We start from the raw sequence: 4,502 nt of genomic DNA on the forward strand, positions 1-4,502 counted from the left end.
GACCGCGTGAGGGCAAGGGGGCGGTGGGGGGCGGTTGTTACGGTGGAGAAACGGGGAGCGAACGCATCGTCGTCAGCCGACGAAAACCTAAATAAATTATTGCCCTCGGTGTGTACGCCCGCGTGTATGTATTAGTATTTTTATTTTCGCTTTTGCGGAAACGACAAACAACGAATTTATCTATCTTTTCGCGCGGAAAAACGCTTTTCTTTTGGATTTATTGCCATTTTTGAGGGTGCTTTTGTTTCTGCCGGTGGAGAGCCCTACCATTCATCACGTTAACATTCGGATGGGTCCAGACAACCGTCTATACGGAGCTGCGAAACTTTACTTCGTCATTGGCCATTGAACCGGTCGGATTATTTTGTTCTAATTATATTTCTACTATAACGCATCAGTTTTTTTAGACTCAAAGGCTTTTTGGATCAATTGGATGCAAAAATTCGTAAAAAATACCCAGTTTATAAAATTTAAATATGAACACAAATACAGGACTACAAACACAACCATAACGAAGTAGAGGCTCTATCCATCTATATATAAAATCGATTTCTCGTAGAAATCCGACGAGTCTGTTGTATTTTCTCCTGTTAAGGAATTTCTAAAATTTTTCAGCTCATACTTAGTTCTAATCTAAGTGAACCGTGAACAGTCGTTCGGCATGTGCTAGACTGAAATATCATCAAGCGACCGTGCGAGAAATGAGAGTGGCCCAATCCAAAGTGGCCAAATTGATTCAAAGCTATGACATGGTGATGAAGAAAAGGAACGCGAAGAGAGGAGAAAAAATCAGCTTTAACCTCAAAAAGCTTGTTAACCACAACAAGTTCCTCCTGGGCCCAACGACATTATACCTCGTTCTTTGTTAAACAATAAACGAATGTGATAAGGTCAGTATGCTGCCGATTTAGCCCCACTAACCGCGCGCACATTTCCCGGTTTATCAACGTGAGAAGGGATCTACAGTAAAGTTGTCCTGATCCCATTCAGATAGAGGGTATGGATGATTGACAGTCAGTCGGTGACCAGGAGATGGTTAAACTTCTGTTCCAGGAAACATTCGAGAGCATTTCCGAAGTGGGTCAAGATTAGCCATTCTTTGAAGGATCTTGTTGTGATGTAGGATAAAGCTTCCTGAACCCAAATATACCAAACACATTTCTTTCCATAAAATTATTTAATATTTCACAACCATAATTTTAAAGACTATTTTAGTTTAAATTAACTTTTATCAAATATCTTATAAATTTGATATGAATATACTAATATATGTTTCGAAAATATTACTCTAGGAAAAACTGTTGAAATCAAAGTTTAGAGAGTTGTTGTTTTTAATTCATTTGTTCATTCTTCAGTGGTCGTCTAGTATGAAGTTGACTTCCATTGTTCCCTTAAGTTTATCAAGAAAATCAAATATTAAAATATTCGAAGATAAAGATGGAAAATGTTTTGAAATATTTTCGATATTAAAGAACTGTTCTTTTTTAACTCACATTGCCCGTTGTTTATCATTTTGTGTTAACGCGTGGGTTTCAAAATAGTCTTTGTTATTTTAATTGAATAATTGCAATTCAGCTTGTTTATTAGAATATTTATGGTGTTATTAGGACTATGCTTATGCATTTATATTGGGGCATTTTTAAAAATTAGATAATTAATAGACTCCGTGAAAAATATGTATATGAATATACATACATATATAATATGATAGAGAGAAGATAAGCATGGCTCCTGCGCAAGGATGACACGCAAAATCGTGAAGCGTTCCACATTTTTAGTGAACGGTCGTCATTTTTTGTGCAGCTAAATTATGTACTTCAGGGCTACAGCATCAGCCCAACTCTGCTTTTAATTGCATTCAACTCCATCAGCACATACATTGTTATTTATCATACTCATCGGGACCACAAGATAAATAGGGATTTAGTTCAAAAATGCCTTGATACTCTTCCTTCTTGGGCGGAAACAAACGGCCTAAGGTTCTCTACCGATAGGTCTAACAGCGTATGCTACTGCAGGATAAGGAATTGCCCCTGAATGACTGTTCTAAACATTAATGGTAATAGCATTAGTAATAAGCTTGAGAATTCCTGGGAATTATATTCGACTCACGGGTCAGCTGGGGTGCCCATAGAACTACCCTCTTGAACATTTATAGAGAGCTGACGTTGAGTAAGCTTGATTATGGCTGCTAGTGCTTCATTTCTGCACCACCCTCATATATAAAAAGACAACTCAATCCAAAGCACAGCACCCGACCATACCATCCCGATTGACAATTTACTTTGCGAAGCGGATATTTCTTCCTTGAATTCTCGAGGGGAGCCCCTGTTACTAAAATATGCAGGCTCTTTGAGATTCAAGCCAAGACTATCGCAATATGGACTGTTTGGGTCTTGCCATTACCTTCAGAGAATTTGTAACCGCCTTTCATTAGAGATGCCTTCAGCTTATAAGCCTATACATACAATACCTTTCTGGCAAAATGCATCTATGACCGTTGATCTCTCGATGAGGCTTCTTCCCAAGGATGGTTCTATGAGTGCGCGCTTCCACTTCAAACGAGTCATTTATGAAAAATATCTTAATCACCTCTCGATCTACACAGATGGATCTAAGAGTAACGAATATACGGAAGCTGCATATAGTTCAGCATTAAAGGAAGAGTATTTTAAATTACCCTCTTTGGTCAGCATTTTTACTGCTGAATTGCTAGCCACCTCGCCCTAAAATGCATTCAAAACAGCCTAGATATCATCTCGGTGGAGGGAAGGATCACTGACGGAGAATTTTCTTCATTGGAACAGATACATGAATTCACATTATAGCACACTTTATAGAAAACTGGATTAATTAAAGTGAGATTTGATGGCAAATAATAAATTATGCGAATTAAAAAATTATTTTACCAGGACCTTAATATTCAGGACATTGGTAGGCGAACATTCTTCAAAATATTCTGCCAACTTCGAATAGACCACTACAGATTGACTCATGAGTCTCTTCTTAAAGGAGAAAACCCACCCATTTGCAACAATTGCGGATCCCCGCTGAGCATCAGACACATCCTGGATAAGTGCCATGGGTACGCCCTTCAGAGGCGGTTCTTTGGCCTAGATAGATCCATGGAACAGCTTTTCCAGCTGAAAAAGCTTGAGCAGCTGATGAATTTTCTGGCAGCCATACTTCAGTATATATGATAAAGGCTACTAATATTTTATGCTAAATTCTTTGTATCGTTATGTGTTAATGTATATCCTTCTCGACCGCCGTGTCCTTTATAATGATTCCTTGCAATTCCCTATATCAATTCGATAGGATTATATATGAGTAATATGCTGTGGTCATGCTTTTACCTGTAAGTTAATTAAATTATATAAAACACAAACATTTAATTTATATTTACCAAATAGTTCAAAAGGCTACATGTTCCTGAGTTTTTTGGGATTAGTCAAAACATTTGTTTTATCTGTCTGTTACACTATTTATACTGCCTTTTGTAAGACTATATTTTATTAGATCTTAAGTAGCCCATGAGGCTGACGGGCCATTAATAGATAAATAAATAAGTAAATAATAAAATTGAATATGAAGAATAATAAGAAGAAAATCAAGCTGTTCCTGGACAAAAACAAGACGGTTCTATTCTATTTAGCATACATGTATATTTGAAGGATCCTTTGACCTAATCAAACTATTCCATCCAATTGAACATGGTCGTTGGCGCGAGCGATTCGTGGAAGACGGTGTAGAGGAGAGCGCGGAGAAAAAAAGCGTTCCCCGGCACAAAACAACAGATCCCCCGTTTTTCTACCGACGAAAATCGATGAGGGCAGACGGAAAACCTATGTAGGAGCGAGAGTACACCCCCGCCACCCGCTCGCCTTCTTTTAATCCGTACTTATTAGTCTTGCTCGCGTTTTATTCTTTTCTCATTGGCGCGGCGCCCAATGATTAACGGTAATTGTGTTCGGGGAAACCTGGGATAGAGTCGGGCAAAAAGGCGACTAGGTAAATATCCGACTTATAGGAGATATAAATTCGATTTTAAGGTTGCATTGTCGTTGTTGCTCGGCTACTTTCGCGAAGGAGCATCCTTTTAGCAGGATTCCGTGTAGTGCAGCTTAAGATCAATTCGTCCTCATGTCAGTAGATATCGATTGTTCTTTATGAGGATAGTCTGTCTTGGGTTCTTGGTTATATCATTTCTCGATGTTGAAGATGATGATTCGCGATAAAATTTTAGCAAAATATACATTTTTCATTGCAATTCTTAATATAAATTGGTTTTTAGCTTTAGGTTCTTCGGTTAATAACAGCTATTCACATTATTTACATTAGTTTGGCCTAAAATCGTGGCGTTCGAAAGGCATGACAAAACGATAACATAATGATGTTAAAAAAATATTAATATTTTGTAATTATCCAGTATTTCAATGAAGTCTTTTCGCCGTTTCATATAGGTTTATAATATAGTTTTGGTCTAACTTTCTTCACTAATC

The 4,502-nt window shown here is 37.7% G+C and overlaps 1 pseudogene; it reads left to right on the forward strand.

Moving 5' to 3' along the window:
• Window positions 1-1,677: 1,677 nt before the first annotated feature.
• Window positions 1,678-1,776, forward strand: LOC143194520 (uncharacterized; annotated as a pseudogene).
• The last annotated feature ends 2,726 nt before the right edge of the window (window positions 1,777-4,502 follow it).

The sequence above is a fragment of the Rhynchophorus ferrugineus genome, unplaced genomic scaffold (assembly GCF_030347505.1).
Source record: "Rhynchophorus ferrugineus isolate W39M unplaced genomic scaffold, kcgeb_rfMv2 rfM3, whole genome shotgun sequence".
NCBI classification, from domain to species: domain Eukaryota; kingdom Metazoa; phylum Arthropoda; class Insecta; order Coleoptera; family Curculionidae; genus Rhynchophorus; species Rhynchophorus ferrugineus.